Genomic DNA, 21,226 nt, shown 5'->3' with positions numbered 1-21,226 from the left:
CGTTAGTGACTCGACTAACAGGAGAGGAACGAACGCTCGACTATAAGGCCGCCATCGACTCACTCATTCCGATGCCCCCCCACCCAATAAGTAAAATGAAACTTGAGAACTAAAAGGCCGCCATCGGCTCGACTCTTTTTTTTACTTATTTGGGGGGGCCAATAAGTAAATTGAAACTTGAGTTGCTCGACCAACGGGCCGCCATCATCTCTATCTACGTCATTTCATTCATGTCATTTCATTCATTATATATGTCATTATGCATGAATGAGATATGTGTCATACCAGATTGATGACTGATCTGATAGATGTCATTAGTTGCTCGACCCTGCTTTTTCACCCTGAGAATTCGCTAGCAAAGTAAGCAGTATATATATAGCATCAGCAGTAGCTGATCCAGTAGCAGTTAACCACATTCGATGACAACTTCTATCAGTAAAGCTCGGGTAATACGGAAATGAATCAATCCAAATTCACCAAAAACTTCTACCGGTAAAGCTCGGTTAATACGGAAATAAGCTTTCGGTTAATACGGAAATAAGATGGAAAAAAAACAATTGGTAAATGCGGAAATTCTTCCAATACTTGAGCGAGCTACTGCCAGCAAGAAAGACAGCCTGTAGCCAGTCATCTAAAGTTCGAAAGCCAGCCACCAGCCAGTCAGCTCCAGCCAGTTGAAGCACAAAGCCAGGCAGTCCCAAGACCAAGCCAGCCAACTCCCCCACCTAGCTAGTAGAAAGCCATTCTCGCCGGTCACAAAGCCATACAAAGCCAGTGCTCACCGATAGCCAGTCTCATTGCCAGGTAGTCGCTGATAGGATAGCCAGTGGTCGACGACAGCCAGGAGGTCATAGCCAGGTAGGTGTCGATGCACTCGATGACAGGTGTTGATACAAGAGTCGATACAAGAGTCATAGTCGATGCCAAGAAGAAATAGATGCTGGTACTCAATGCTGGTACTTGATGCCAGGAGTTGATGTCTTTATTTCCTCTTTTTGAGATTTCCTCTCAATTTACTTATTGGGTGGGGGGGCTTATGGTCGAGCACCTAAAGGTCCTCTCGGCCTTAACAGTCGAGCCTACTTACGCATCCTTATGGTCGAGTACCTAAAGGTCCTCTCCTCTCCCTAATGGTCGAGCCCCCTCTCCTCTCCTTATCAGTCGAGCCCCCTAAAGGGTCCTCTCCCTATGGTCGAGCGCCTCCGGTCCTTATTAGTCGAGTGTGCTAACGCACCCTAAAGGGTCCTTATCAGTCGAGCCTGCTTACGCATCCTATGGTCGAGCCTGCTTACGCATCCTCTCCCTTATGGTCGAGTACCTAAAGGTTCAATTTACTTATTGGGTGGGGGGGCTATGGTCGAGCCTGCTTACGCATCCTTAACAGTCGAGCCCCTACCGGTCCTCAAGAGCGGGTAACTCAATGCCACAACCATGCCTAATGAATGAATCCGAGGCAGTGAACCCAAGGTCCCGGAGGGGCTTGCGCTTCCTAGTGCAAGGAAGGCCACAGAGGTAACTAAACTATGCCTAATTAATCAATAAGAAATGACTATGGTTCATCAGAGCAGGTCACTCCATGAAGGGTATAACCATCGCTTCCTTAGCTCCAGGGATGGTTCCTTAGTAGGAGCAGCCGGTCAATAGTAATGGTTCTTTATGATAAGTCAACTCCCACTTCCCTTTGCCGGGGGGTTCGAGGTCAAAGATAAGATAAGCAATCCACGTATTGATGTCGAAGGTCTTTAACTGGATAGGGAAGTGAGTATCCTCGCTACTGCTTGCCTAAGTGTTAATCACTCTCGCTACCGCTCGATTAGTTTGGTCGACCCTGGTTAGTTTGGTCTAGTTGGTCTCCTCGCTACCGCTTGCTAGCATCCGTACGTTAATGAATGGATGTCTTTCCTTATCCATCTATCTCAATATCTATCTCCTCGCTAGCGCTCGTAGTCGGGTCGGGTAGTAAGTAGTCAGCTCTGTAGTCAGTCCCCTCACTGGTAGGATCAGAATAGCAACCCCTCACAGGATCAGATGGATGTATGGCTACGCCTTCCTTCCATCTATCACTTCGAACCAAAGGCTGTAATGAATGCTGCACCTTCAGGGTGGTTAAGAGAGACGGGCTTTAGCCACCTACGCTTCTGTTACTGCCTTCTATTTTTATAATAAGATGTGGGGATAAGAAGATTGATATAAGAAGATATTCATAAGAAGATATTGTTCTATTTTTAGAATAATATTTTTAGAATAAGATAAGAATATGGGAGATAAGAAGATGAAGAGAATAATCTTTTTCTAAGAATATATTCATAAGAAGATAAATAGAAAAAGATCTTCATAAACTGACTTGACTACTTTCCTTACCAGCCCGAAGGGGATTGACTCTATACCGTATGCTCGTATATAATGAATGGATAATGACTCCTTGCCCCCCGGAGGGAACAAGCGGCTTCGCACCTTTATTTGTGAGGTAAGCCTGAAACGGACCCCTTTATAAATACCCGCATCCCCGCTCACTGACGTTCGCTTTCCCTAACGTTAACTGACGTTCACTCTTAGCTAAGGTAAGGGTGTGAACGAGAAGACTCTCCTTCCCGATATGAATGACTCTGACCGATATTAAGGACTCTGGGCTCGGCCCCTGGATGGCCACGCCATACTTCATCAACCAATATCCTTTCTGTAAGGCTACGTCACTCACCACCTAAGGCTATGTCACCTTTTCCCGATATTCCCACAGATACTCTTTCCCGATATCTGTCATAAGAAATCCTCTCCCGGTGGTCGAGCGTGCTTTCGCATCCTCTATCCTTATCTATGCGAGCAAGCATGGATCTTTAGCAGCCGGTTCACACACTTATATAGAATTACGAATGCTAGTTCCAACTCCAATCTCCAAATCATTATACGGATTCATGGTCATTATACAAGGCTCCTCCTCCCACATAGAGACAAAGATCCAATAGTAAACCTGGCCTTCCAATAAATAAGTGGGAATTTCAGTAAAAAAAGTGGGCGTATAAAGATGATAGAGAGTGCTCACGTGGCCTATTGGGACTGGTAATTTCAGTTTGGCCGGCTAGTGATCATAAAAGAGCTCGGCGAATCTCATCAGATTTCTTGGCGATATAGTTCGGAGTAACCTTCGGAGTTGTTGGAGTTACGTGATAAAGAAGCTCGGAGTTACTGTTCGGATATATTTCGGAGCAATTTGTCGAGAGTTCGGCTGGCTCACCCTCACCCTTATGGTCGAGCGACTACGTACCTCATTATATATGTAATTATGGTTGGTTGGACATGAGATATTCTTTATGTAATTATGCTTTCTTTATTTTGGGGGGTTTATATATTGCTCAAGGCTGCCCAGATCATATACTCTTCATATCGCCGGGATATACGAAATTCTTATTATATTTCATTACGCTTTAGCAAAGAGGGTAGAACCAATTCCCCTCCATAAAGGCCTAATAAAAGAACGAGAATCGCATAGAAGAGCTATGGAGAGGTAAATAGGCAAATAGTCAAGGTTGTAAGTGCTTGTTGTACCCACTAGGATTCTTTGCTGAAGCAAGAGGTTGGGGCATCAGTAAGTTGAGATAGGAAGTATGGTTGGTCAAGAGCAAAGGTGAAGGGAGAGTAACACATAAGTAAAGCGAGTAGGCAGGGGCGTAGCGGTAAATAGGAATAGTGGTACCCAACCAAGTCAGACTATTTCATCAAGTGTTGTGGAACGCCCGTCCCGTCCAACAATGCTTTAAGTTCAGATAATTGAGCAGCCAGTCTATAAAGAAGCAAGGGCCTATTTCATAAAGAATCAAATTCACTAAAGTGTTCCGATGATGCATTTGACTCCCTGGCCCCCCCCAACCCAAGAAGGACAGTATTATTAATAAATAATGTGAAATGAGGACCCGAAGGGCGCTCTCCCGAGGTACGCCCCCCCCCACCCGATAAGTAACTTAGGCGTTTTGGTGAATTCATTTCAAAGCGATCAAATTGTCTGCTCCGATCCGGGTAGCCAAGCCCGAGTATCCGAGTCGAGTAGCCCAACCGAGTCCGAGTATCCAAGCGCGGCATCCTCCCAGCCTTTTCTTCCAGTAGCTAAGACCAGCCCCGCGCATGAGCCCAACAGGGCAGCCAAGTATGAAATCCAAGTATCTGAGTAACCAAGCCAAGTAGTGAATCCGAGTATCCAAGGCGTAGTAACCGTCCCCGCGGTTAAGGGTGGAGGGCTGAGGTTCGGTCGAATCATAGAGAAAGATCCCGAAATACCAAACTTCAGTAATAAGAAATCATTTTTAGATGCCCCGATTACTTACGGGGCCGCCTGGTACCGCAAAAAAAGTAGATTGAACAAAAAGAAAATAGCGAATGAGAGTGTTTTTGAATCTCAGCCAACACTACTTCTTTGTGCCTGCTCCCAACGTTGTTGCTTAAGCTGGTAGCCGCGTATTAACTTGAATAAGTCCCCTTTCAAGGTATAGGTGCGGTAACTTGCATTATATCTATGAGATTATTCAAAGCGGTACATAGATCAAGTGCATATAAACCAGGCTCTCCTATTGGCATCCTGTCAATGCCCCTCCTCCCTGTGTCACCCAACTATGTCAAAACTTGAATCACTTGGAGCACCTGTAGCACTTATAGCACCTGTAGCAAAACTTAGAGCAGCAACACCTGGGGAATCCCGGAGAGCAGCAACACCTGGGAATGAAGGCATCCCGGAGAGAAACATCATGAAAAGGTATAGCTCATTTCACCTTTCGTTTGTTTCAAAATCCCGGTCAAACGCTTCCTTCCGAAAGCAAGCGGATCTGGCTTTCGATTTCATGGTGTGTAAAGCTTCTTGAGCAGCACCAATAGCATCATGGATGTGTCGGTTGTCTAAGAAGCCGAATTTTTTAGATGAGATGGGCTTGAGTCGAGCAGCTATAACCTTGGATATGATATTGTCAATACAATTGCAAAATGAAATGGGGCGGTAGTGTTCAAACCCAGTTGTGTTCCCATCCTTTGGGATGTTGGCAATCAAAGTGGTATTGAAAGGAGCATGTATTTGACCTAATCTTCAGGAATCTTCCGCTATCGTAAGAAGGTCTTCGACAATAAGGTCCCAGAAACCCCGGTAGAACTCTACTGTCCAACCGTCAGGTCCTAGGGATTCCCCTGCTTGAAAGGAATGTAGGGTGTTGAGCAGCCCCTCCTTCGTGATTGGTCTCATAAGAGCTTCATTTTGTATATCACTCAGCCAACCATCAAAGAATGTGGGCGTGGCCATGATGTCTCTGAGATTTTTGATGTCTCTGAGATTTTCACGGATGAAATAGTTTTCATTCTTATTTGGGGATTATAAGTCAATTACGAGCACAGCATATTCACTTATCTAACTCTCTATACGAGCTAGTTAGTATCGTATAAAAGGCTAAGGCCATGTTAGTTATAATCTGAGTACTACGTAAGTATACTACTGTACGCAGTAGACTATCATAAGTAATAATAAAGTAAGCAGGAGAGGCTTAAAGAGTACGGTGGCATGCTTCTTAGCACTACAGTAGTTTGCTTCTTAACACTATTAGTGGTACAGCAGTCTACTTCCAAGAGGATACTACCAAGAGTACCGCACTCTAATTACACGAAAGGCATGACAACCAGTAATAGTAGTCTATGATTGGGTAAAGAATATGGTAACTATGACTAATAAGATGAATTATACTATAGAAGTATATAACATAAACTATTACGTAGTCCTTAAGTAATACCGTACCACTGTGCAACTCTAATACCTACTACTAGCTTGAGCACTATGACACATAAGCGGCTTACTTAACCGTTATTAGTGTGTAGGATTATACTTATGGAGTAGGATTATTTACTTATATCGAGTGAATAGTCACTTATACTATCTAGGCTAACTCGAGTATGCTTCTAGTAAGGTTTACTTATGATATAGTATGTAAGCAATCATGGTAATAGACATATTATTTAACGACTCTTCACTTCTATAGTTTGACTCGTATACTGTATTTGGACTACTTTATTATGCAGAAATTAGACTCGTGGTTTATGAAATCAGGCTCGTGAACAGGTAAAAGGTTCACTAGACGAGTATCCAGTATGAGCCATTAGACTATTATTTCCATAGTGATACTTGAGTTTCATCATAGAATAGTCAACCATAAAGCTTATCACATGATTCACGTAGTACTCTGGTATATTTACTGTGTGAGCTCTAATGGTAAAATATTGGTATCATGAGGCAGTTAAAGTCTAATATATGCAGGTAAAAGAGCCGTAATACTATTCAGTTGCTTACTCGTTGATCAAAGTTATAGTTTCAGCTTGCTTAGTCACTCTAGCATAATTATGAATTAGAGTAGTACAAACCACTAACTTGACTAGTATTGTTTCAGACAATGGGCAACTTAATTAAGCTTGCACTAGCTATTAACCTCTTTTTTCCAGATAACCTGCTAATTAACATGGTTTGCGATTAAGAAAATAGTCATGCTTATCTACTAGTAACCACTTCATGGCTAAGTGCCGTAGTCATTATACTCCTAACACATAGTACCTTTTTGACACCTCGTAAGCTAGATGGTAAGTAAACCACGAGGCTAATGAATATATGGCACTAATTACGGATATGCTCGTGGTGCTAAGAGTAAATCAACTGCTATATCGTAGTCTCTTTTCAAAACGCTTAATCCGCTAGAATGGTTCACAATACATGGATATCACTCCCAGCTTAGTGATTACGTCTGCCTACTGCGATTAGAAATTCCGAGCTATTAATGAAATAGGCTCGTAAATGCATTAACCATGGTCGTAGTTAGACCAGAGGCTAAGGTTATCTACATGTTATGTTAACCATCTGGCCTATGTTATGAATAGCATGCTATTGTCCATACATAAGGGTATGACGGGTAATAGATATCTGAGTATTTCTGCTTGTTGTCAGGTTAACAATGGCTAGTATGCACGACCTTTCTGTAACCCTATGCTTGCCTGAATTACGAGCCGGTAATACGAGATCATTGTATCATGTCTATTCAGCGTGCCATTTAAGCCCTTATTACAGCAGGAATTTCATTATCTTCCCCCTTGCTTCCGAGCACACAATAGCTGCAGTACATTGATATGTTGTGTCAGCCTGAAGCAGATGGCAGATGGGGTAATTGGCTCACCAAGATCCAAATAGATTATATGGTGATCAAACCCACCAAGTTAATAAAGGGCCAAGATAATAAGCGGCTTATTCAGATTATTAAGCGGAAGAATGAAGAGATCGCTAGACTGGAGGAGAAACTAGGTCAAACTACTAAGCTACCTACTCAGGACACCCATAAGCCTAAAGAGCCTTCCTGGTGGAAGGATAAGGAAAGGATGGATAATAGGAATAAGCCGAAGAAGCCTCCTGGGTCGAAGGGACGGAGTCACTCACTATTCATATGGTGAGGGTTACCATAATTGGGCTGTTTATAAGCCTCCTGGGTCGAAGGGACGGAGTCACTCACTATTCATATGGTGAGGGTTACCATAATGGGAAGATTTATAAGCCTCCTCCGTAAGTAGCTTGGTTGCTAGATACGGCGTAGTTAGTTATATATGAGCATGTGGTAGTTGCGGTAGAGATAGAGATGTGCACCTCGGCGAGATGGCGTAATGACATATATAATTCATTCATGCATAAGGCACTAAACCAGATCGATGAGAGATGCCCTTCCGTCTCCAATCGAGAGAGTGCAGAGGCAAATCATATATTATATATGTCATTATGGTTTCTCATTTCTTTCTTCCAGTCATGATGCGCTTTAAGGCTCAACCATATGCCCCACCATCCCATAAGCATCTTAGCTTGGCGGAGGTTTTGATGCAATGACATATATAATTCTTAAGAGACGCTTTAGCAGATCATGCATATTAGTTCGTTACCTCACCCTATGGAGGTGATCCCAGAATGAACTATAGATCTACGTTGCCGTAACAAATTATGAACCTACACACACAAATTGGGTCTTAGGAAGAGCCGTATGAGGCAGCCCACGTACGGTCCGGGAGCCGAGCCCCAGCACACACAGTGATGGTGCGGCGGCTTAGGTCAACACTTATATATTAGCTGGTCATCAATCGGAAGCAGGCAAGATGGTGACGAATTGCGATTGGTCCAAACCTTCGACCTCGTTCAACTTAGGCGGCTACCACCAACCCCATCATTTGATAGCCCATACCTTGCCCGGTGCGGGACAAGTAAGAAATTCCTCTCCCGTTGGTCGAGCCCCCTCCGGGTCCTTACCTTTCCTTGTTCGCACAACAGCGAATGAAGGCCGGGTGGAAGGGAAAGAGAATAGTCATAGTCATAGTAGCTGTCAGCAGGCTGCTTCTTGGCCACGCCCCCAGGCTTATAGATACGACATACTCGATCCGCATTATCAAGTAGGAAATTGCATACCATCCGCCGATATACGTATAGGAACATGGGTACATAATATTGAATGTAATCCAGGTCAAGGCGCAAAGCCGACTCGAGCTACAGGAACCTTCGCTAAAACAATGAAGAAACCTGGGAATGCACCACAATGTCTTGTGCGGTTACCTCCGGGTGTTGAAAAACTCATAGATCCCCGATGCCGAGCCACTATTGGTATAGTTCCCAATCCCAACCATGGTGCACGGAAGAGAAGCTTGGCAGGACAAAGCCGGTGGTTAGGCAGACGCCCCATTGTTCGGGGTGTTGCTATGAATCCAGTGGATCATCCCCATGGAGGAGGTGAAGGACGCACGAAAGGAGGTAGACCTTCGGTGTCACCTTGGGGAAAGCCCACCAAAGTTGGATTTCGAACAGTAGTGGGGAGACGCGGTACTTAATGGTAGCAAGGGAGAATGGTTATCGTAACTCTTTTCTTTTCTTATTGAAAAGTCAAAGTGTGAGTCACAGGCACAGGGCCAACGCTTCCACTAACGTCGAGGGTGGATTAGAAATGGCGATAGAATGCTTTATAAGAGCCATTGAGCACGTTTTGAAAGATTGGTTATATTTGCTTCTTCAACCTAATTCTTATGACTTTATTTGTTACGTTCTTCTTAAATCCAACTCTTCCTTATAAAGAACTGGATGAATGACTTGAATAGAGGATAACTGCCCCCCTATATAGGGAAAGTCGAGGTAATTTGACCAGAGATTAACTAACTAAATAGAAGAAGGTTAGTCCTGATAGCAAGCACTTGACCTCTCTATCACTTTGATCTTGAACTTGGTCCCACCTACCCGTTTACTATTGCAGTGGGAAGGCGCAAGAATAGAACAGGTTAATGGGAAAATCTATGGTAGTATGGGAGGAGGGTTTCTATCACTCTTTTCTTTATTGAGGAAGAGTAAGAGCGTGAGTCACAGAGTGTATGAGATTGTATGATGGATGAGTCAGTATGAGATTGTATGATGGATGAGTCAGTATGAGATTGTATGATGGATGAGTCAAAGGACAGGGCCCCTCGTCAAGGGTGGACTGGAAGTGGTAATAGAATGCGCTACAAGGGCGATTTATATGGTTTTCGACATTCACCTAAGTTCCTTGCCCCCGGAGGGACAAGCGGCTTCGCACCTTTGTTCAACCTTCACTTTAGTTTCTTCGCACCCGTTCCGTTGGTCTTTATTACGTATAACCGCTTGTGAGCATCCTTCCCTTCTGAAAGCCAGTGCTCTTTCTTTCCTATTGCCTTGACAAGTTGGGTCATCAGGTCTTGAACGATGCTCTTACCTTTTTTCAATGCTCAATGAATGACGACGTTGATGCAAAGGAGAAATTCTTTCTCTTCAAACCCCCACCCATGAACCAGCAAGCAAGCAGCTTAAGGAAGCACCAATCCAACAACTCTTCTTAATAAGAAAGGAAAGGACGGCCTTGGAAGAGTTGACAATCATCCAGCTTGCCCGGCCAATCTTAACATCACATCACTACCTGCCCTTAACCGAGGGAAGTGGGAAAGCATGGGCCAAACATCCAGTACGTCACATGACTACTATATCGGGTGGGAGTGAACAAAGGATGGTAACAGTAAATGAAGGAGCCGGGTAACCGGTTGAACGAAAAACTATAGGAGATGGGGAATTGAATTCCTTCCTATGATTTTATTAGACTGCAACTACCAGCACGCTCAAACCAAAGCCCTATCCTCTATCTCTACTTGAGACCTTTCCATCTATCTAGCCCGTCTCTCTCTCTCTTGCTGCCCGGCTTTCTGATCTCTCCCTCCTCAACCTTTGCACCCGTATCACAGTTCACCCGTACCAATCGTAGTTTCCAACAGTGCATGGAACCTATTACCTACCTGTATCATCAATCTCTCCCTCCCTCCCTCTCTTCCTTTTCCTCCCTTCCTTGCCCCCGGAGGGACAAGCGGCTTTGCACCTTGGAATATTTAGAAGAAGGAGCAGTAGGGAAGTATCTTATTGGATAGCAGCTGGTTTAATAGCTAACAGGTAGATCCCCGTGGGCAGAACAGAATAACCCTAACTGGTTGATTCGAGAACTTATTGCTATTGGGCACGGATATATCACTAGGGATGGTGTAGAATTGTAGGGATGGGATGATGTGAATGGAAGGAGTAGGGATCGTGAGTCAAGGCTTATCTACTGTGTCCAGGCCTCAAGCGTCAAGGCTTATAGTGAAGGGACTCGGCTTGGCGGATCATTTTCATTAATGTCAGTAAATTGTTTGGTGAACCGGATGTCGGAGTTGATCCATCCTAAGGTGCAAGGTTTTGCTGAAGAAGATTATTCAGGATAAGGATGCTCAACTTCAGGATCTGCGTGAGCAGCTTATTCAGATTCGGAAGAATGAAGAGATGGATAGACTGGAGGCTAAACTAGGTAAAACTACTAAGCTACCTACCCATAAGCCTAAAGAGCCTTCCTGGTGGAAGGAGAAGGAAAGGATGGATAATAGGAAGAAGCCTCCTGGGTCGAAGGGATACCATAACTGGGCGGGTTATAAGCCACCTGGATCTAAGGGATACCATAACTGGGCGGGTTATAAGCCACCTGGGTCGAAGGGACGGAGTCACTCACTATCATATGGTGAGGGTTACCATAATTGGGCGGTTTATAAGCCACCTCCGTAAGTAGCTTGGTTGCTAGATACGGCGTAGTTAGTTATATATGAGCATGTGGTAGTTGCGGTAGAGATAGAGATGTGCACCTCGGCGAGATGGCGTAATGACATATATAAAGCATTCATGCATGGGGATGCGCTTTAAGGCTCGACCACCGGGAGAGGTTTTTCAAGGCCTAATTTGGCCATTGAAGCTTGGCGGAGGTTTGGGGCATTCTCCCTCTCCCCCTGGTCGAGCGTTAAAACCCTACTAATTTGGCCATTTTAGCTTGGCGGAGGATGCGTAAGCAGGCTCGACCATAAGGGAGAGGTTTTCACATCTTTCCCTTCAATTTACTTATTCGACGTCGTGTCTTTATATACGCTATTTCCGTAACCCTAAGTGGATCCAGTCGGTTAAGCGCGAAGCCCTCTCCTCTCCCTCTCCTCTCCCTCTCCTCTCCCTATGGTCGAGTACCTAAAGGTCCTTAACAATCGAGTACCTCTCCTTATTAGTCGAGCGTGCTTACGCACCCTAAAGGTCCTCTCCTTAACAGTCGAGCCTGCTTACGCATCCTTATGGTCGAGCACCCTAAAGGGACGGAGTCACTCACTATTCATATGGTGAGGGTCCTCTCCCTCTCCCTTATGGTCGAGCCCCTGACAGACCTTATGGTCGAGCCTGCTTGCGCATCCTTAACAGTCGAGCACCTAAATGTCCTTATCAGTCGAGCCCCCTAAAGGGTCCTTAACAGTCGAGCACCTAAAGGTGATGGCGGCCTTAACAGTCGAGCCTGCTTACGCATCCTTATCAGTCGAGCCCCCTAAAGGGTCCTCTCCCTTTTGGTCGAGCCTGCTTACGCATCCTTATCAGTCGAGCCTGCTTCCGCATCCTCGGGCGGAGGAGTGTCCAAGCAGTGGGGAGCTGGCTTTTGGTGCCCAATCTTGGACAATGGGCGAAAGCCCGATCCATTGATCAATATCGCGTGAGTGTTCTATCTATCGCTGTAGCTGCGAGCGCTTCATCTATCTGGTCTTTCATCCGCAGATGAGTCTTTCGGTGATCTTATATCTACAACAATTCCGTCGCCGTCTACCAAAACGAGTAGGAGCTACATCCTTCTTCTTACTGACAGCTACGTGCTGGCTTTTTCATTCTTCCCTACCATCCCGGCAAGCGCTGGAACTTCTTCCATCCTCGTGTACTCTTCTTGCTCGCTCTCCTGGTTTGGCCCGGCTGAACCTCCTTCTCTAGGCCTCCGTTGACCTGCTTCTTCCTTAACTAAAAGTGACGATGACGATGCCAAGCTAATTCCTAGCAGGGCTGCCGACACGCGAATTACGACCAAGCACTCCACCCCATAAAAATCCTTCAGTTCGATCTCTGACCGTGCTTTTCACATTGCCCTTGGAAGGAAAGGACACTCTCTGAGGCGCATCTTTGTGTGTTAGATTTGAGAGCCTTTACTTGACTATTCCTATGAGTGGCTTACCACGCCACCACCTCCCAAAGTTAAGCCGTCTTCAATCGAAAGATACGCGGCTACCAAGGTCTTCTCTCTTCTTCAGCAGTCTTCCTAGCTACAATCCTTTAAGAAAGATTATGTAATATACTTTTATATTCTTATATATATTACAAGTCGGATCATGCAGACTGACGAGAGAGAGTCTGGTTAGTCTGATTAGTATGAATCTCAGATTGCAATCAATCACCTCGCTAGGAAAGAAAGTCTAGCCATATCGAGAAGCCCATCGGAGGATAGAACTATAATACAGATCGGGATAGCCGGGCCTGAGGCATAAGTCAGTCAATCTAAGGGGAGTTCTCATTACAGGGGAGGTGATACCTAGATAGAGAAGAGGAAGAGGACTCACTCCATTTATCTTTATGTCTGGCCCCAGCTTTAAGAATGATTTGGGATCATTCACGGGGGAGTTGTTAATAGAGAGTTCCTTTGGTTCGTGGTTTGATTGACCCTTGAGCACGAACTCGGTTCAGAGGAAGACAAGCAAAGACGAGACAGAGGCAGCTAAGGCAGCGCCCGATTCGCTACCCGACCCATCATATCGTAATTGCGTTATCGATGGGAAGAGTCATTCCTTCTGACAGAGGAGAAACTAAGGTTCGTTATAGAGGTGAGGAGTACGAGTCTCGTAATCGGGAGCCAGATCTGGATCGTACCCCAGAAGCTACATAAATTGTTGATAGCATTCATTCCCCGGGTGACTTTATTCCCTAAACTAAGGAGAGGGCGAAGCGAAAGGAAGAAGCTTGATTTCCTGTGTATTCCCGGGGGGCTACATAAAGAGATTGATTTATTCCCATAAGCTCAATTGAAGGATTTCCTCTAAGGCCGACCGGGACCAATAAGCTTCAATTGCTTGATTTCATGTAGTACCGGGGGCGCTATAAGGGATATTGAATTGCTTGACTTTATTCCCCGGCGAAAGAGAAATATCTTCCTTAATTCCAGGTATAGCAGCTCAATTGATTGCTTAATTCCCAGTCTTTTCGTTCAATTCAATCTCCACTATAGGCAACAGCGGATTGAAATATAAACTACGGCTACGGCGACTTCGCTCGTTGCTTTTTGGCCGTATCTTGCGGCTCCCCATAAATGCTCGGTTTGACCAGTAAGATCAGTACATATCGGTTCTTTCCCAAGATTGCCTTCACTGGTTAAACTAGACGCTTTTATTTGCAGTCTCTAACTCCGATAATATTCGATCCGGGTGAAGGGTGCGTAAGCACGCTCGACTAATAAGGCCGCCATCAATTTTCTTCTTTTGATTGGATGAGCCGCCCCTCGAGGCAGATAACCTTCGTTCTGGTGCTGCTTGCCCAGGAGGTGTTCAATTCATAGAGCATGATTGGGAGTGTCCATCTGATATTTTAAATAATCTGCAAAGGAGGGCGAATTACCAGTCAATTTCTGTCTGTCCAACGAAAGGAGGGGATCTCCCCCCAAAAGGTATGGCATATGATCGAATAGGTGGACGCCTATCTCCTTCTCCAACTACTAGAGGTGCTGCGGCCAGCTTCTCGAATATCCGCTTGAAGTGAGAACTCCTAGCCACTGGCTATAGCTGATGAGTTGCAGCACACGAATGAAGGTGGGACTGGAATGGATTGATAGAGTGATCTGGAGCATTATAAGATCCCCGGTTCCACCACCCGTATGAGACTCGACGTCGATCAGCTGCTTCGATCGATGAGGGTGCTTTCTCTCCCTCCCCCGAGGTTGAGTTACAATAATGGACTCCATGGGGATTACAACAACCCATATGTCTTCTATAATCGATATGCCTCAAACAAGGAATGCCAGCGGATGAAGGGAGGATGATTTCGGTGGCTGCAGACCTTCACGTCCGATGATCGAAGGAAATAGAGGAGGGAAATAGGGTATTATAGGGGGGGATGCATAGAACTGATATGCCCGTAGGGAGGTATGGCTTTTAAAGACTCTGGGAATCAACCTATTGATTGGACGGGGGGAATGGATAGCAGAAGATAGGGATTATCCGCCTCATCAACCAAATGATGGCTGGTGCAAGGCCAATCATCGGGAGCATTAACAACCCATATGAGGTGCGCGGACGTCGAAAGAGGAATGTCTCGACCGGTACCCCGCCCGCGGTATAAGTGAGAAATATGGGGTGATGCAGGATCAAACAAGGACAGGAAGTCAAGCTCACCCGGGAGATAAGGCCAATAAACAACCCAAATTCCTGCCTCCAGTCCAGACGAGCAGAGGAAGATATTTGATTCAAGGAGGGAAGTTCATAACTTATGCCCCCAGGTACCACCTCCCAATTATCCGCCGAGTTCAAGCATAGCAGATTGAGGGAAGAAGATAGGTATGAATTAAGGCTCATCTTGAAGCGCTAAAACATAGGTTTTGAATGATGACATGTACTTCAGGTTTTTCTATCCATTAATAATGCTCGATGAACTACGAATTGCCCTTCTCCGCCTCCCGGAAGGGAGTGCTTGCTCCTCCTAACTAAAAGAAAGATTTCTCTGCTTCGATGGACGAGAATAATAGGTATGACAACTTGCTGTCTCAACTGAAGGTGTGGAACCCACTTTTGACCCTTTCTTACTCCTACTCACTTCCTGTCCCTCCGGCAGCCCTGCCCTTTTGTTCTCCTCCAAACCATTCGGGTTGAACAGGAGCTATGATAGAAGTCTTCCTCAGTAGACAGAGGTGGGGCTTATAGATAGATCGAAGGCTAAGCCCCTTAAATCATAATAATAGGGCCATTATAGAGGTGATTTTAGGGCTAAGCTCCGCCACCAAGTTTCGGGCTAAAGGAGACTTATAAACGTAATAACAACCGGGATTCACTACTATTCCTCTGTTTCAACCTAACTATTTTTTTATATGTTCCCACCCGCATACCCTTAAAAGTAGTAAATTGAATGCCGCCTTCGGTATTTTGGGTACCGAGTCAGCGGGTGGTCGCGGAATTTGTCAAGGGCCATTGGATAAGGGAGGGTCCGCCTTCTTTTCGGTAGCAGTTAGTTCAGGTGGCATCTCATATTGGTGCCGTCGAGTTTGAAGGTGGACATCCGCGGCGGTCATGAATACAGTCTGAAGGATCTTCGGATGAATTAGATGATGAAGGTTTCTTTCTTAGGTGGGGGTGCAGGTTGTTGGGCCGCGACAAACCCTCACCATATGAATAGTGAGTGACTCCGTCCCTTGCGATGGGAAAGAATTTTGCAACACTTGAGGATTGGACCTGGGTTTATAAACAATGGGAGCTTGGCCTCTCAAGGCTTGGGCTGCTTTAAGTTTATTCGCTTCAATGGCTTGGCGCACCTTCGGTAAAAGTGGACAATGATGAGTATAATATCCATATTCACCACAAATGGAACAAGGTTGGTTTGTTCTCAGTTTCCCTTGCTTGGGAGGGTTATTTGGTCCTGAGTTCTGATTAGGATTGCCCCCAGCATTTGCCGATGCATTTTGTTGGTTGCCCCAGCCCCTTTATCCTGATTATTGGCTTTTTTCTTCCCCTCATTCTTCTTCTTTTTTTTTGCTGCATATTCTGAGGATTGGGCGCATTCTGCTGGGCATATACTTGCCCTTGTTGGGGAGGATTTTGCTGCACCAGATTCTGTTGTGGCTGAGGTGCTTGCATCGGTGGTGCGGAGGGTGCTTGAGGAAAAGGATAATACGGGTTTGCGATGGCGCTACCACAGGCAGTCCCACTAAAAGAAGGACCATGAACATGATGGTGAGTGGTCGAACTGGCACTTGCGTGCGAGGCAGCGCGCGAAGGATCGTGAGTTTGAACAGGCTGCCCATAAGAAGGATGGCCAACATTATAACCTCCCCACCATAGGGATTCCCAATGGAGATGCCATTTATTTATATACGCTATTTTCATGGAGCCACTTAATCGATATAATCCAAAACTAAGAGTGTATTCTGCCTCCGCCTCCTTATCAGTCGAGCCCCCTCTCCTTATTAGTCGAGTGTGCTAACGCACCCTAAAGGGTCCTGAAAATGCTATAATAGGACCTTTAGGTGCTCGACCAAAAGGGAGAGGAGGGAAAGATGTTCAAACCTCCGCCAAACTAAAATGGCAAGAATGAAAGGGGAATATTGAAAAACCTCCGCCGGAACATAAAGCACCTGGACTTGAACAAAGAGAATGGGGCCTGAAAAAGCTTTCCCCGCATAACGTACCTCTCCTTAACAGTCGAGTACCTAAAGGTCCTCTCCTTAACAGTCGAGCCTGCTTACGCATCCTTATGGTCGAGTACCTAAAGGTCCTCTCCCTATGGTCGAGCCTGCTTACGCATCCTTAACAGTCGAGCCTGCTTACGCATCCTTATCAGTCGAGTCACTAACGTACCTGGGCATGGTGGTAGTTAGTTATATATGAGCATGTAGTAGTTTAGGTTCAGTATGGCGTAATGACATATATAATGATAGTGATTTCCTAGCTAGAGAGAGAGAGAAAGACCAGTCATTGTTATATATGAGCATGTGGTAGTTGCGGCTTCATAAAATAGAGATTCAGATCGTAATGGCATATATAATTCAATGTAGACTTACTCGATCTATCTCTCTTTAGCTAGCCTATGTTGCGGTAGTTTTCCAGAGGCATGCATCGAGAGTGGAATCTCGTCTGAAAGGGTGCGTAAGCAGGCTCGACTGATAAGGACCCTTTAGGGGGGCTCGACTAATAAGGATGCGTAAGCAGGCTCGACTGATAAGGAGAGGACTTACTGGCCCACATGATCTGTCCCAAAAACTACAGATACAGGCCCAACAACTACACCGGCCCACATCATAGACTCCCCTGTCATTAGCTGTTTACTCCTTACTTTTGACTCCCCTGTCACAGTGCTTGATACTGCTCATACTCCCCTGTCATTAGCTCTTACTCTGTCCTCCTTACTCTTTACTCCGAGGCCAGTGATTCCTGTCCCACTCCTTTCTTCTTAGAATGGATAAGGCAGGCAAGCCTCTTGGAAGGCCTCTTGTAAACAGGATCTCTGCTGGGCGGGTATCTCTGCTGGGCGTATCTATCCTACTGATATGTCCGTTGGTTGGGTAAAGTGAGTACATAAGCTAAGTAATGGGGTTCGTCAATAACCTAATACTTCCGACTCGTAACTGACTTACCGGGCACGAAACCAAACCCCATAAGTAGACTAAAAGCGCGAAGGGCATATTATGGGAGCGGCTTAAGGTAGTATTCCTTGCACTCGGAAGCGCAAGACCTCCAGACCTTCTATTAATGCGAGAACCAATTCAGATAGCTCCTTTGGGTGGCACAAGAATAGCTACGAGGAGGTGCTCCTTGGTTCAAACCCTTAGACGCGGGCAGATCCCTTCCTTATTTATGGTCCCGAGCCCCAAGAATGTCAAGAATGTAGGTGTCCTCTCCTTATCAGTCGAGCCTGCTTACGCATCCTCCCCAGAATGGCTTTTGGATTGCCTGGTTCGTTCCTTCATTCTTTCTTGGGTCTGCTCTATGCTTTCTTTTCTCTTTTCTACCTTAGCCTGGTAACTGTGATTGTGACCGGTAAGGCACTTCTATCCAATCTCTAAGGAATAAACTACTAATGGGTTTTCTACTAAATGTAGCTCGGTCTGCTCTATACAATACAGGGAGGGATCTAAACATCTACACAGGGATCTAAACAGGGCAGGGCTTGAGCCGGCCTATACAGGGAAGGAACGCTCTTAATACTCATATTATCTGGGCTATTAAGACTCTTATCCATTCTAAGAAGGATTGATTGGATATTCAGATTCAGATTGGGCAGGATCAGTTGATGATAGAAAATAGACTACATGATATGTTTTCTGTCTTGGTACTGGTCTAATGTTTTGGATGAGCAAGAAACAAGATGTAGTTTCACTTTCTTCAATTGAAGCAGAGTACAAGGCAACAATGAAAGGAGCTAGTGGGACAATGTGGTTAAGAAGAATGCTTGCTAACTTGCAAGTTGAACAAACTAATACATGAGGCTAACTAATGAGTGCAGTGAAAGGTAAGGTAAGGTAATGTCTTATTTCTAAGCCAAAGAATGAAGCTAAGGGTAGGTCTGTAGCCTTTCCTTGAGGTCTTGAATTTGGAGGCAAGGATATGAGGTAAGCCCTTCCTTCCTTCTATCCCCCACAGCGGGCCCTTCCTTCTGACTCTCCCCCACATAGGTTAGCCCTCCTTGAATGCCTCCCTTTCCCTTCCTTCTGGGGTCAGGCTCAGCTACACGGTCTGGGGTAAGGCATAGGCCCGGCACTGCAGAAGCGGTTAGGGCTTTTCCTAGTAAGGCACTGCTCAAGGTGTAGGGTCATTTGTTGATGATCGTTACCGAGAAGCAAGCCCAAGAAAATGTGCAAGCAAGCGCCTTATGGTTGAACAAAATTGGCTAATCCAGATTCAGAGCGGGGAGACTCCCCTTTTGAGAGTGGTGCGGTGGCCGGATGAATAGGTAGGAAGGGTAGAGCACATCTCTGTCTGATGGAACAGTGGACTTGGTTCTATTCAACACAACAGTTGTAGCGGGCTGTAGTGCGATATCAAGTACCTAGAGATTCTCAGTGCTATTCGGCTATAGACCTATCAATACACAGGGTGGAGGCACCGGCTCGCCCTTGATCTGAGCTCACTAGCTATCGCCATCTATCGTAGAGAAAGAAAGCCGGTAAGCAGAAGCAATAAGATCGATAGAGAAAGTGGGGTTGGCTCAGCTTGTTGTATTGATAGCATATTGTTGGCTTAGTTTTTGTTGTGGTTCAAGTCCTGCTTGCCTTACCTATGTGATAAGAATGCGTTGTCTTTGGTTAGGTTAGAGTATATACCTCATAGAATCAAGATTGGGAACTTCTATAGGGAAGGGATACCGGGAGGCACTAGCTAGGAGGGGAGCTTTCGAAGAGGCATCAAGACTTTCTTTCATAAGAAAGGAAGCTCCTTGATACTTGATCCAACCCCACATTACCCCATCCCGACAGAGTGAGTGAGTTAGGTGCACAAATGTGATTGGAATCTGATGCTGCTTATGCTTATGCTGCTGGCCTATAGCGTAGGGCACACGGATGTAGGTTCTCCCGTGAAATGCACCATTATTATAACAATTTCTTATCCATGCATTACAAGGTGCCAACTGACTTACAAGAATGAGAGATGTAAACCAGCTGTAGATGTAGAGTTCCTATGAACTGGGCTAGCTTATTCAGTCTATTTGGAGCACTGCGGGAACATACCAACACCACAGTCTTAAGGTAAGGCTCCAACAACAACCAATTTTCGGGAGCATTAGCCAAGTCAATAAGAGTCATTGTCATGGAGACTATGTGTATGGGCTAGTCCTTATTAAGGCTTATTGCCATGGAACTAAGGCTAAGACTGTTGAACTAAGCTATATCAGTTATGATAATAATGGATTCTGTTCTATACATATTATACTCGCATCTCTACGCCCGGAGGGACTCATACGAGGTTACGAGGTCGAGGCCCAGAGGGTGAGGAACGAACGCTCGACTATAAGGCCGCCATCGACTCACTCATTCATATGGTGAGGTTGAACTTTGTCATTGTAAGTAATATGAATATGTAAGTAATCTGAATATGCAATGGCCCATCCCGGCATAGAGAAGAGCCAGCAGGACCTATCCTTTCCAACTGCTTTACCCTTTCCAACTGCTTTACCCATGAAACTTTGAAGGAGGTTGCGGTTGTTACTGCCCACCTTTTGGCATTTCACCCTCACTAGAAGCCTTTCACCAGAGGAATAAAGAAAATGATATTGATTTGCAGAGGCAGCTAGCTCAACAGGCCTTCTTCACAACTCTCTACCATTGAATAATCCACCCACCATGTTTGTTTGTTTGTTTGGTTGGGATGGAACATAAAAGAAACACCCAGACATGACATGATTCCCCATGTCAGGAAGGTTATTTCTTTATTCGCTTGAATGGGGATATAAATATTCCCCTGACTCCAACAATATTTGGCTTTGCTATTCATTTAGTGTATGGATATGCCCACACGGAATCTCATGCATGCCAGAGGTCACAACCGGTGGACTTACCACGAACTCTTCATGCTGGGGTAGTAACGCCCTAGCTCCGTACTCCCTATCTGATGACTCACATTTGGCCCTAGCTGTCCCTATGCGGTAGTTGGAACCTCATTAGAAGTTTGTTTATGTCCCAACCAAAAAAACATGGACATGGATTCGGTTCCAGATCACGTAGATCACATGGATCACAAGAGTGGTAGTAAACCCCATACAACACCCCATGGGATGGTGTCATACCCATAATATGCTCGTTCAGCTAACAAACAGATGGCATGGCTACACATTATGGCTACATGTACTTTATGGCTTTAGCTCACACTTTGCCCCATGGTTTTTCCCATATCCCAGAAGACCTAGCTAACATGATCTAAAAGAATTGACACGGATCCTGCCTCTCGTGGAACCTCATGATGGTTCCATAGTAGCTGCTCCTATTGGTAGTGTAACCTCATAAGCGTAATAAAGAGGACATATCCAAATATCGTTTTCTTTTATCACGGATAGCAAATCTGAATCCGAAACAGACCCTGACCACTTGGTAGGCTATACCTATGAACGGGACTTACCAACCAATTACAAGGTGAAGCG

This window comes from Pinus tabuliformis, chromosome 5_1 (assembly GCF_031772625.1).
Source record: "Pinus tabuliformis cultivar Carrire ecotype Pingquan chromosome 5_1, CPIR1, whole genome shotgun sequence".
In the NCBI taxonomy this organism is placed as follows: Eukaryota; Viridiplantae; Streptophyta; class Pinopsida; order Pinales; family Pinaceae; genus Pinus; species Pinus tabuliformis.
This window is presented reverse-complemented; position numbering follows the sequence as displayed.